This window comes from Halictus rubicundus, unplaced genomic scaffold (assembly GCF_050948215.1).
Source record: "Halictus rubicundus isolate RS-2024b unplaced genomic scaffold, iyHalRubi1_principal scaffold0028, whole genome shotgun sequence".
NCBI classification, from domain to species: Eukaryota; Metazoa; Arthropoda; class Insecta; order Hymenoptera; family Halictidae; genus Halictus; species Halictus rubicundus.
In genome coordinates this window covers 1,533,985-1,548,680 of record NW_027488569.1, presented here as the reverse complement: position 1 = coordinate 1,548,680, position 14,696 = coordinate 1,533,985, and the positions used below count along the sequence as shown (strand labels likewise).

The 14,696-nt window shown below is 38.4% G+C and overlaps 1 protein-coding gene across 6 annotated transcripts in view; it reads left to right on the top strand.

The window, feature by feature from the left end:
* The window catches only part of Mical-like (MICAL-like protein), a 321,784-nt gene that overhangs the window by 15,430 nt on the left and 291,658 nt on the right, over positions 1-14,696 (top strand). The window lies entirely within an intron of this gene.

The window sequence follows — 14,696 nt, the reverse complement described above, 5'->3', positions numbered from 1 at the left end:
TATACCTCATCGTCGAGTAATTTGCAATATTCGGCAGCATACATATCGTACATATGTACAGAGTTGGGCATTATTTAGATAAAAAATTATTTAAATAACGATTCGAATAAAACATACTTTATCTTTATTCGTTATTCGAAGGTTCGAATAAAAAAAGTATCTTTATCCGACGAGTATCGGATAAATACTTTTATCCGACGAGAATTTATCCGACGAATAAAGATAATTTTTTTTATTCGAAGCGGATTTATTCGAACTTCGAATAATTTTTTCATCTTTTATCTGTATCTTTTATTCGAAGGCTTCGAATAAATCTTCGAATAACTTTTGCCGAGCGCCGAGCATCAAAGACCCAGCGACGACAGACGACATACAATGTAAGCGGATGGAGAATCGCGCACGAATGAAAGTTTAAACTTTTAGATTTTTCAATATATCCTCATCAAATTGTGACGAGCGAATGGAGGGGATTTTCCTGATGAAAATGAGGTAAAATTCGAGTGTAATCGAACAAGTTTCACTGATACCTACTTTTACGATAAAAATTACAGTCTCATTAAAGACAGTCCAAATGATGTCGTATTTGGACTCATTTCGATCGGAACAAGCTCTACAACTCGTTCGTCTTAACAATATTGTTCTGATTAAAAACATACAAGCATAAATTGCCAATAATGCTCGATTCTCCATGCAATTGACATTCAAAAAGCATTATAAATTCGTTAAAAATCGTTATGAGGACATTGAGGACTTTGATCTTTTAGCCCATGAACAGCTAGCGCGGCGATCTGACATAGTTGTCGACCAAAGGATCGCCCGCCGAAAGCGTCCGTTGGTCATCTGCCGATTCCTTCGTAAGGCGGCAAGTACCAAGGGTGCCGAAAGCGTCCTTTGGAGATCTGCCGATTCTGTCATAGGCAAAAGACAATGTATGAACAAGAAACATATAAAAGAGGGCTGAACGTTCGTTCAGCCAGTCTTCGTCGCGCTGTTGAACACGCACCGTAAACGAATCAGTTTTATATAAATCGCGTTTTCATACGTAACGATCGCTATGGATCCAGAAAGAGTTGCTGTAACAACCATCGAACCATCCGGTTCGACAAGCAACCAAGTGCCAACCATTTTAAATGGGAAGTACTTCCAAATAAAAAATATTTTTATCTTTTATTCGTTATTCGAAATTTTTATTTAGATAAATAGTTTGCCCAACTCTGCATATGTAAACCTGTACTATCGATCTGCATTATCGACCGTATTCTATCGCAAGGTACAGTGTATGCCGCGGGGAGACCGTGGCGCTAGTAAGCGGAACCGCAAAATGGTGCCTTTTTTTCTAGACATTTTACGCCTTAAATAAGTAAGTAATCAATTAAAAATGCATACCACCGTGTTTGTACATGTCTTTGCTACGTCTGTCCGGAGCCTTTTTTCGATACGAACACTAAATCTCTCGAAATTAAGAGAATCTCTCTGCGGCAGCCATCTTGTGACGTCATCCTTGCTTCAGAAAGCGAGATTTCTGCCGAATATTACAAATTACTCGACGATGAGGTAAAAATTCGCAATTTCGGTTCTGGACAGACTTAGATTGGACTTTTAGGAAACACAAGTGACCACTTTTAAACTGCTCATTGCAATATTGAAGCGTCAATTTGTCAAGATTTTGACCCTTGCAAGTTCATATACGTATATGGATTTCATGGATGTGTGTGGTTACACAGAGTCGACCTGCCGGCCCCCTTAAATTCGTCTAACCTTTCACAGCGTTTTACTTCGTCTGGTGTTACATTATACATTAATACTCCTTCGTATAATAGACTTTAGACTTTTCTCTCTCTCTCTCTCTCTCTCTCTCTCTCTCTCTCTCTATGCAAAAAGAGAGGGGGTGGGGGAGGGAAAGAGAGGAAGTGAAGGAAGAGAAAAGAAAAAGAATAAGAAGACATTAATAACAAATTGTAAAGGGAACTAGTTCACCCTTGTAACCGGTAAGGGAACACTAAATACACATACATACGTATACACTCGCGCCGGAAAGTATTTTGACACCTTTTCAGGCCGAATAACTTCTTTAAAATTGGTCCAACTGACTTGAATTTTTAAAAAAGGGTAATTAGGAGTCCATGGTGGAGTGCACTTACTGTTTATTACACAAGAACGACTTAATTATAATATGAATATGATTGAAACATTATAACTATAAGGATGCGTGTTCGCCAGAACGCGGTTCTTAAGAGCACATTACGAGCAAGAGCGGCACACACAGGTGGCGCTGGAGTGGGGACGAGCAAACCCTTTCAATCCCCCACTTTTGCGAGTTCCATTATCATTTTGCTGATACATTTCTGATGAGCTATAGTCTTTAACGATTTTGTCATTATATCCGCTACATTTTCGTTTGACGCTACATATGACAGATTTACTAATTTATTTTCTACTTCCTCTGTAACAATGTGGTACGCAATGTCAATATGTTTAGAACGAGAATTTTCTACTTTACTCTTCGAAAAATCTATCGCTGCTCTGTTATCGCAATACATGTTACAATTTCCTGAGAAAAATTCGTATAAGTCTAGTTCGGTTAACAACATCCGTAACCATATTGCCTCTTTTATGCCACTTGATAGAGCGATATATTCGGCTTCCATTGTCGAAGTGGATATTCCTCTCTGTTTGCATGATGCCCATTGCACAACATTCGAACCTACCATTACAACTAATCCGCTGAACGAATGTCTATCATCGGCATCTCCGGCCCAATCTGCGTCACAAAAAATCTCTATCTTTGGTATCTGCTTTGGTTTGTAAACTATGCTATAATCTTTGGTTTTACTCAAATATCGTACAATGTGTTTAGCCTGTATCCAATGTACCTCTTTGGGACACGAATTAAATTGAGAGAACTTTGTTACCGCAAACAATATATCCGGTCTTGTACGCAACGCAACAAACATGAAAGAACCGATAATTTCTCGATATAAACTTTTCCTATTTTCATTTAATAAGTCTGATTCTATGTCTTTAGTCAATTTCAATTGACTGATGATTTAAACTGACCATTTTGTCATGTCTTTCTACTTTGACGCCTAATACATTACTTATCTCGCCTAAATCTTTCGCCTCGCACTTTTTACTTATAGATTTAACGAAATTATTAATAGATTCTAAATCGTTCGCGAATAGAAAAATATCGTCTACATATATTATCGTCTACATATATTATCGCTATCATCCAATAACCTTTTCTGTAAATACAATTAGATGACTGTAATCTTTCGAATCCGTATTTCTGTAGAAAGTTGTTTAATTCGGCGTTCCAGTTTCTTCCGGATTGTTACAGTCCATAAATCGGTCGTCTTAGCCTTATTATAATCTCTTTGCCGTCTTTGTATACTGGGGTCAGCCTCATATAAATCTCCTCTTCGAGATGTCCATAAAGGTATGCACACTTGATATCTAAATGTCTAGTAAACCATCTGAAAATTATTGAGATAGCAATTAACAATCTAATTATCGAAAAACTTGCGACGGGTGAGTAGGTTTCATTATAGTCGAGTCCCTTTTGTTGAGAAAAACCCTGTGCTACTAATCGAGCTTTATACCTTAACACCTTACCTTCGCAATCTCGTTTTAATTTAAAAACTCATTTGCTACCAATGCTTTTTCGTCCCGGTGGTACATGATTTACTGTTTCCCATGTTCCACGTTGCTTCAGACTTGTCATTTCTTCATGTATGGCTTATTCCCATTCTTGCGTTTGTGGCGAAGACATGGCTTCGTCTAGTGTGTCTGGTTCGGTAATTTCCATAAAGTTTAATTCTACGCTGGATCCATTTTCAACATCTTCTTCGGATTCTACCTCCCGTTCTTCTCCCTCTTCTACAACGTTCGCCCTTGGTTTTCCTTTTCTACCATACGGGTTGTTAACTTTCTTTTTGGGTCTACCAGGTTTTCTCCTAGATTGAGCATCTTCTACCCCCGCTATCTCGTTAGTTGTTGGTACTGCATATGCTCTTCCATCCGAATGCTCTAAACTGATTTCGCCTTCCTCATCCGACTCAATATCGATGTACGTCTGGTTGTGGTTATTATCCAGAGCTCTACTATTATCACGTTCGTTACGCAACCATTCGTAGCCCACTTTTTCTTCTACGAAACGTACATGTTTTGTGACGATTACGTCTTGTTTCTTCGGACACCATAGTCGATAACCTCTAGTTTGGTTCGCGTATCCGACCATCACACAAGGAACAGCTCTGTCGTCTAATTTCTTCTGTCCTTGTCTGACTAAATGTGCATAGGCGAGCGATCCATATGCCTTTAGGTGACGAATGCTCACTGTCTTGTTTGTCCAGATAGCTAGAGGAACTTGATCTTTTAATGAGGAGTGACAGACACGATTTCTTACGTAGGCAGCTGCTGCTATGGCTTCTGCCAAGAATTTTTGAGGTGACTGTGCGGATCTTGCCAGATCGAGTAAGGTTCTATTCGTTCGTTCGGCTATTCCATTCATTTGTGGAGTCTCCACATTTGATTTCTCGTGCTTTATTCCCTTTTCTTCAAAATAAGCCTTGAAATCCTTATTGCAGTATTCAGTGCCGTTATCGGTTCGGAACCTTCTAATTTTTCTTCCTGCCTGTAATTCCACACTAGCTATGTATTTCTTAATTTCATGCTTTACCTCGTCTTTGGTCTTGATAAATGCTACAGTTGTGTGTCTTGAGTAGTCGACGACGAATGTGATGAAATATCGTTTCTCACTCAATGAACCTACCTGCATGGGTCCACAAACATCTGAATGGATAAGCTCACAAACCTCTCGTGACTGACGATCTTTCAGTTTTCGGCAGGGAGCTTTCGTGGATTTACCGATGCAGCAGTCTTCACATATATTTTCGTCTATTTTTATGTTTTCAAATCCATGAACTTGGTTCGACTCAGCTGTTTTTTGAATTGTCCTGCTATTAATGTGGCAAAATCTGCGATGCCACAGAGCACTATCCTTTATAGTTACTGCTACGTATCGTCCTGAGGTAGTCGGGACCGTGGGTGAAGAAATAAGAAGTGTTATTTTATTAATACTCGCGTTAATACTAGCGTTTACTCGCACGTGCGCTCGCGTGGCTCGTCGTCCAGAGAGTGCCTTCCCGCCGCGCGGCAGCGCCGCGCTCGGAGCAGTTCGGCGAGGCGAGGCCCGCGTGAAGTTAGCGACCGCGATATTGTCGCTGTGCGAATACATCACAGTTACATTGTTTGATTTTGTTTGTTTTTGTGTGCTTACGATTGTCTTGGCTCGAACAATGTATAAATCATTTTTCCATATTACGAATTTCAGCTCAGCCATTTTTGATTATTACTTCTTTGGCTCTCCTTTCTATCTGTGAAACAGACATTAAGTTTTTTCTAATTTGTGTGACAAAATAAACGTTATACAATGTTATGAGTTTCATTTGTCTGCCAACATATGCCTTGATTACAATGTTTCCAATCCCTTTGGCTTTTAGCGTAATCTTTTCTTCACCAGTTTCTGCAGCGGTGTTGATTGGTTCAGGATAAATCTCTTTAAATGTCTGAAACCAATCTCTATGTTTGCAGACATGGTGCGTACACCCACTGTCCAATAATCAAGTGTCTTCCATGTCAATATTGTTTAGCGAAACTAGGAATCCTTCGTTATAGCTGTATCTTGACTTGTAATTTGGGTTAGATTGATAACTGGAATTTTTACCTTTATTTTTCAGCCAACAGTTCTTTATGTCATGCCCTTGTTTCTTGCAGTGCGAGCAGAATGTAGGTTTTTGTCTATTCAATGCTGTTGTGTTTCTATATGATACCTGTTTGACTCCTCTTGAATGTAATGCCTCTTTGCGGTCCACATCCTCTTCTGTGTTTCTGGTTTTACGTCTGTCAAACTCGGCCAACAGTGCTCTGCTTATTTCATTTGATGTAAATTTATCGTCTGGTAATCCTGATAGTGACATGTTCAAGTTCTCGTATGAATCTGGAAGTCCTGCTAACATAATATACGCTAGATCTTCATCTCTCGGCTCGGAACCAGCTTCCCTTAAATTATTAGCCAATATTTTTATTTCAGATACATATTGATCGCGCCGAATGGTCAGCTTCGTTGTTCGGGAGGGGTTTATTGTGTATGGGCTGTGATTACCAGGTTTAACAAGTAACAGAACTATCATTTTATTTAACATTTATATAAAACAAACTTTGTGGACTGTATATATTTAGCGCGATTGATTATTACAAGAGAAGATACTCTTGTCTTAATAACTGTACGAAACAGTGGCCTTAAGGGAAGTACTAAGACTTCGGTATATTCTTCTAACTAAAGACTGTACGAAACAGTGGCCGTAAGGGAAGTGCTTGGACTTCGGTGTGTTTTCTAAATCTCTCCCGCGCTTGCCAAACACCGATATTTAAGCGAATTGTCAATGGGCGGTGACTTAACTGGCCAACGCCCACGATGGTAGAGAAAGTGGTGGAAAAGCATAGGAAATATTTGGCAAGCCGTGTTGACGGAAAAACCCGGACTCAGGCGGCGCCACGCAGGTAAGGCCCGTCCGGTGACATGTAACAATGACCCAAGTATTTTATGGAGACGGGTGAAAACGGCAATTTCGAAAGTGAAGACCAGGGAAGCACACGTGCAAGGGTAATAAACTACTTCCCGAGTCCTAATCCCCGAAGCGTGATTTTTACCTTCCCGGTTGTAAATGACCTTGTAAAGATTCCGTTCTTGGGACATTTGGTTGCCAAATGTGCAAGACGGGCACTTCGTCCAAGCTAATAAACTGACCCTCGAGGGTCGCACAAACACATATGCTGACATGGTTTCATCTTCTTTCATTTTTGATTGATAAAGTTGTTTCTTAAGCTGCATTATCCTCACTCTTGATTTAGGTTGGTGTACTTGTTCTAGAGCTTTCCATGCATCGAAGGCATCTGTGCAATCTTCAATATGAACTTGTTGGTTGGGTTCAATGTGCAATCCAATAGCTGCTATCGCTTTGTCATTTTGTATTTGACGTGTTCTCCTTTGTTCAGCTGTGGTGGCCTCATCTAATTCAGTTTTTCTAAGCACGTGGTCTAGTAACCCCTTGCTCCTGAGGTACCATTTCATTTCTATCTTCCACGTTCGGTAATTATCGTCTGATAACCTCGCGATTCGTAAACTTGATTCTTTATCAATATCAGCCATCGTTTCGCGTTTTGTTTGTTTCTTTTCTTTAATTTACTTTAGTAAATGATCAGACTTACCGGATGCGTGTGCTTGACCACGTGGCTTGTTTTAGGTTATGTCGTCCACCTTTTACGTTCCTGGGCCCATAACCATTGAAGAGGGGTAATTAGGAGTCCATGGTGGAGTGCACTTACTGTTTATTACACAAGAACGACTTAATTATAATACGAATATGATTGAAACATTATAACTATAAGGATGCGTGTTCGCCAGAACGCGGTTCGTAAGAGCACATTACAAGCGAGAGAGCGCACACAACGAGCTACACAGGCTCGACCGCGCGGCACACACAGGTGGCGTTGGAGTGGGGACGAGCAAACCCTTTCAATTTTTTTTAGATGTTAGACCGACCAGTTTGCTAGAGAATGACTAAACAAATTTTTTTTAGATTGCAATTGGTTGGAATGATAAATAAATTATAAAATTATGTTTTTTCAACTTTTTCAACTGATCTTATGACGATAATTTAAAAAATGCGTTTTGTAGATTTCGATAACTTATATGCATACTGAAAATTTCATAAAAATCGGTTAATGTTGCAATGAGCTACAAACGTTTCAAGATGATCACATAATGGCGAAATTCCCTGGCAAAGTCGAAAATCTGCGACTTTCACCCTTAAGGTCAATGCATACCTCGCAGGTCAGTCCGGCCGGCTCAACATTACAACCCCGGTTTTGGTCCTAGCGTTTAGGAGGCGGCAACCGTGTCAGGCTTTGGAACCGAATTTCTTCTCTGGCCTCTCGGGCCTTTTCCAGATGGCCTTTCGAGAGCGCGTTGACAGTTCCCTGCTGTGCATGGCACAAAAAAATGTTTTTAGGTGCTCCACAGCTCCTTAGGTAAACTATCCGTATCTCTCCTTTACAACACCATGGAAATAGGAAACGTTCCTGGCACTTACAAGGAGAGGCCACGTCCTTCGGGTCACCGATTCGGTTGAAACTTTGCACACTTATAGATCTCGTTCTCCTCTTTACGAATATATACCATTATAGGGGCAGATACCCAATACTTTTCGAGATATTGACGATTGAAGTTTCATTATTTCCCATGTAATGCCGTATTTTTTCTAGCCTACAACAAGAGTCGGTGTGGCGCGACAGTAGCGTGCCAAGTTTTCAGACGGACGACCAGGGTTCAAATCCTGCCGACTAACGCATTTTTTTTTCATTTCATTATCATTGCATATTTATATTATTAATTTCAAACGATTACATTTCACGCATAAAATTGCATTTTGAATTACAAATAACATGTATTTATTTACTAACAGAAGTAGAATATTTATTGTAGAATACTTACAGTTGTTGTTATGTACAGCAGTGGTATTTGTCGTAGAAGCAAACAAAACACAATGAAGCGAAACACCTTGCACATCGTATAAATACACTTTGGTCACATGAACATTTGTTTTTTAATAGTTCCACTGGGAAGCACAGCTGGTTTACATTTTCAAAAATTTCCCTATCGTTCGATAGTAGAGCGGCGAACCATGCGTATTGTAACATTGGTTTAAAAATTACTGCAGACAATTGCTTATGAATGAGAGAATGTATTTTAATTGCATCTTCTCTGCTTGCAATTTCTCGATTTTGTTCAATTAAATATGTACAGTTTTGAATTTTTTTAATAAATTTTTTACCTGTCTATAAAAGTACACGTCGCAAGGTTGTACTAGTGGTGTAGATTTTGGTGGAATAACTCGAAGAGTACATGTGGTGTTTCCTTCTTCGGTTAGAAATAATGTGTCGTACATTACTATTACTATTTAATTACTATTAACTATTATTTAATATATAACAATAGTAAATAATCCTGTTGTTAGTAAATAAATACATGTTATTTGTAATTCAAAATGCAATTTTATGCGTGAAATTTAATCGTTTGAAATTAATAATATAAATATGCAATGATAAAACATAATAAAATTTAAAAAAAAATGCGTTAGTCGGCAGGATTTGAACCCTGGTCGTCCGGCTGAAAACTTGGCACGCTACCGTTGCGCCACACCGACTCTTGTTGTAGGCTAGAAAAAATACGGCATTACATGGGAAATAATGAAACTTCAATCGTCAATATCTCGAAAAGTATTGGGTATCTGCCCCTATAATGGTATATATTCGTAAAGAGGAGAACGAGATCTATAAGTGTGCAAAGTTTCAACCGAATCGGTGACCCGAAGGACGTGGCCTCTCCTTGTTAGATTCAGAATCACCCCACCAGACTTGGTATCCTAGATACAATGACGAAACTTTTTTTTTATTTATTTATTTAATGTTGCTTCAACATCAATGGTCATTAGCAACATGGTACATTTTCTTACAATATTTTATACATATTTGTATCCTTGATATACTGGGCAAAACCGGCGATATACTCCTTAGAACCTAACAGAATGGGTAAGGATCCAGGCAACTTAGCATTTTTCCTTTCATTCTCATATTTTTTGCATTCTATTATTAGATGATTTATGTTGACTGGTACTTTACATATATCGCAGATCGTGTTTTCTTTCTTATTTAACAAAAATGAATGGGTTATTTCTGAGTGCCCAATTCTGATTCTAGAAATTGAAGTTTGAATTTGACGATCTACTGGACTTGGAAATTCTTGCCACTCAAGATCCGCTCCTTCATCATGATATTTTTGTATGTAATTCCTTTTAATTTTGTCAAATACCTGTTTCATAAAAATTTCATTTAGGTGGTTTTTACGATCGTTTCGACTGGTATAATGCGTGATTTGTTTCATTCTTGTGTTGCAGGCTGCTAATTTGGCTGCTCTATCAGCGTTTTCATTACCCTGTATGTCCATATGCGTTGGAATCCAGCAAAAAGTAATGGATTTGCCGGTATCAACCGCCGAGTTATAACTTTCTTTTATATGAGTTCAAGAGGACTTCGTAATCAGCTCCCCATTTAGCTGCTGCAATTGGTTTAAGAATTGCCAATCGTTTCGTACCTTCATCTTTTAGATATTTAATATACGGGTTCGAAGATAGTTTTTCATAAAAAAGAAGTCCTAACAATTTTATAGTACTTTCTGTTTTAATAACACTGTTCTGTAGGTACAGTTTGGGAACAGTGGCTGACTTGGTTTTTCGTTGAAAATTTATAACTGTTGTTTTGAATTTCGAAAGTTTGAACCCTGTATTTCTGGACCATTCATCTAAATTGTTTAGGCTTCGTTGTAACGCAGCTTGGGCGGATTTAACATTTCTCCCAGCACAGAAAAGTGTTACGTCGTCGGCAAAAATAAGGCTTCTAACCGGGGGGACTACGACTGATTCTACATTATTTATTGCTACTAAAAAGAGATTAACACTGAGCATGGCTCCTTGTGGTACTCCATTTGTAAGTTCATATTCTGATGAGATTTCTCCCTTGTTTCTTACCATTAAGGTTCTATTGCCCATAAAGTTGTATATAAACGCTAGAATTTTGCCCCTTACGTTCATTTTAAAGAGTGTCTCAATGACATACTCCCTCCATACCATATCACATGCCTTTTCAATATCAATTGATACAGCCATTAGGTGGAATTTATTTATAAATGCATCACAAATCTCAGTATGAAAGTTAGTTAGGTGATCCATGGTGGACCTAAAATGTCTAAAACCAGATTGTGAATCTGTAATTTGTCTATTTTTTTCGAGAATCCATCTTAACCTTTTGTTAATAATTTTTTCTAATAGCTTGCAAAGTGTACAAGTTAGAGATATAGGTCTATAACTGCTTGCCAATTTTTTGTCTTTACCGGGTTTGAGTAATGGGCGTACTAAGGCTTTCCTCCATTTATCCGGGAATGTTATGGTATTACAAATATAATTGTAAAGACTAGTTAAGTATTCAAGTGTTTTCTCGGGTAAATGTATTAGAAAAGCATTTGGGATATTGTCAGGCCCCGGTGAACTATTTTTACAATTTTGTAACACAGATTTTAGTTCATGTATGGAAATTTTCTCGTCAAATGCTTCATTACCGTCATACAAAGGGCCTAGCCTATTAAGATGGTCAAAACTGCCCTTAGAGGTTTTTCAATGATTAATGAACCATTCGAAAGCTGACCCAGAAAAACCCCTCTGAGCAAAATTTCAGCCCCCTATCTTGCCCGTGAGGGTAGTTACAGGGTAAATTAGATTTCGCGCTTTTCCACGCATTTTCCACACTCTGATGCTTCCTAAAATTCTGAAAAAAATGTGGCATATTTTGGATCCTAAGACAGATTTTTGAGAATTTTTTCAGATTTTTTCTTGCAAACTGTGGTCGCAAAAAATGAAAAACCTCAAAATATCGGAAAAATGTACATTTCTCAAAAATATGAAAACATGCTACTTTGCTGTTTAGTGCTCCGATAAAGTACTATAACAGGCAGTGTCGTCAATTTTTTTTTTGGATTTTTTGTTGTGGGAAGTTCTTGTCAAAAACAAGAAAAACCGAATTTTTTCACCGTTTCTGCTATTAGGAGGAAAGTTACATTTGTTGGTTTTATCGCAGGTATATATTAAGTCATTTTAAACATTATTACATTGAAACAAATAAGTGTTTGACCTAAGAAATGTTTTAAGAGAAAAAATGGATTGTATTTTGTGCGGTATATACCAGAATGTTCGTAACGTTTACAACATCGCCGGTTGGCACAGCGGTTAGGGCGTCGGACTACGGAGCGGATACGCTGGTGTTCGAATCCCGTCGGTGGGAAAGTTTTTTTTCCATACGTCATCTTTATTTTTTCAATATCTTATATGGTTTATTCATGTGATTTATCGTCATAGATCAACCTCTGATTATCAACCTCTTAAGTACGGCGCGCTCGTTCGCGACTGTGTCTCTCAGGGCACAAAAGCCGCCATAGTGGCTTGTACCGTTCAAACTGACGCTTTCCACGGAAGCCGCTATAATGGCGTACCGTTCAAATGGATGCTTTCCACGGAAGTCACTATAGTGGCGTACAGTGCTTAAGAGGTTAAAAACAATTTTCATCATAAATAATTTATAAATAAATGGTTTTTTAACAACTGAACTTATTACTTTTGTCCATTCTACAAACAGCAACTTTCTTAAGAAGACAATTTATTGTTTCCGCTAATATCGCAAAAGTTTGTTTTTATATATTTACTTTTCACGCATTTTTACGCAATTCTGCAAAAAATAAGTTGACTTATAATTTTTGCCGGCAGTGTAGTTTCGCATGGTTGGAAAAACTGAAACTGAAATCAGCAACCGGGTTGCGTTAGGTTCTTCTTACAAGCTATGTATATGGCAATGCATCTTTTAAAGACGTGTCCAGAAATGGAAATACGCTCTTTTATTAGAGGATATTTCAAGGATCTTAGAAATGACAAATCCGTGTTCTGCTTCTCAATGCCAGCGCTGAATCATTGGAAGTATTTACCTCTTAAGCGATTTCATACGTTATCCGTGACCTGAAAAACGTGACCTCCATTTCCGCTTATTCGAAAAATTCATCGTGTACATCCAAAACATCGTTAACAAACAAACATCGTTATTTCTAGAACAACTCTTATCAAGGTTTACACAACGTAGTGTGATCAATTACGGCAACCTACGAGTACTTCAGTTTTCCTAATCGACTTTCCACGAATGCTAATTTTTGGTGATTTCCAATTTTTTGTAAACATGCTCGCATAATCCGAAAAATCTGAAAAAATACACATTAATAATCACACCGAGACACGACTAACACAATAATATAAACGTAGTACAGTAAATCCGCTTTATATGTCAGCATCTCGGGTCTTGTTGTGCTCGGAGCACTATTCTTTGATGAAGTTTCGAACGTAGAAAAGGACAGCGATCGTCTACCGCCACCTACAGCTCGCCGCGGTCGGTAAACACGTTGTAATTCCTGTCTCTTATGAATTAATTAATTAATGTCGGGTTGCAGACAGTCGGGCGGGCCCGATTCGGGTGCGCGATGCTTCATGACACATCGGGCGGCCCAAGAGTTTCGGGCTGCACGAGAGTGACTCGACTTCGTTGGGCGGGTTCGGAATGAATCGAACAAGTTCAGGCGAGCGAGTTATCGCGGAACAAATTCGTCAGAATGCCAGAAATATTGTCTCATAAATTTTTCACGTGTAACATGCATTATTTGAAAATTTAATACAAATAAAGATTATACACATGTTTGCCAAATATACCTACGGTACTTATAAAAGAAAACCAAGTATATTCAAAATTACGTTATAAACCCGCCCGACGAAGTCGAGTCAATTTCGTGCAGCCCGAAACTCTCGGGTAGTCCGATGTGTCATGAAGTATCGCGCACCCGAACCGAGCCCGCCCGACTTTCTGTGACCCGACCCGAACTCGAATATCGGGCGGCCCGCACATGCCTAATTATCTGTCAACGTCACAGCGTCCTCAATGCTGCCGACGAGACCCTACTCTTCTTTGATGCAGTACCGAACGTAGAAAAGGACAGCGATGCTCGAGAACTTCTTTATTTTTCATTATTCATTTATGAGCCTTTCATCGACATATTCGTGGCATTTTTCTGATTAAAATGAAACCAAATATGATATGATTCTGATGATAATTACTTATGTAATGAACGATTCAAGTTTCGGACGCAAAGAAGGACAGCATATGGGAAAGAAAGAGACACGAAGAGTCGAAACGTTCCGGAAAGGTCAAAGATTGGCGTGAGCTCAGGCCTTTAAATAAAAAATTGAACTTTTTCATTATGTACTATTTTTTTTATGAGACTTTCACCAATATATTTGTGGAATTTTTCTGACTAAAATCATACCAAATATGATATAATTCCGATGATATTTACTTGTGTATGTTATATTAACGTGAAATTAGCGTAAATATGATCCGAAATGTATTGTGTTTCGTATTATTCATGTTTTTTTACATGTCTGCAAAGTCAACAATTTTTATGATATCGAAAAATCGTTTGAGATCCGTTCATAGGTCACTAAAGACTACACATATTAAAATTTGAATAAAATCGGAAACATTGCTCCAAAAAGTGTCCGGCTTCAATTATTATTAATTTTAAATATTCTTAATGGGTGAAATTGATTTGTAAATGGTTGACTTTGACGTGCAACAGATTGAATTTGGAGTGTGAAATCTGTATCACACAATTAAGCAGAATATAACTGTGATATTTGGTAGATTGCACAATCGATAAAACCCGTAATTAACGTTCAATATCCTAATCTAGTATTTGAATGTTCCCACACGACGAAATACTATCGCTTGGATTGTGTCAATTAAATTACACTAGATACATCAATAGACGCATCAACTTCGTTCGCGTCATACCTAGTCCAAATAAAGATTTCTCCGACCTAGTTGCTCACCAGTTTCGTATTGGGTTCGTCGACGACAAGTACTCCATCCTGCGGCTCCTTGATTTCACATCAGTTCGTCCGCGTACCTAACTAACAAATTGTAACCATACG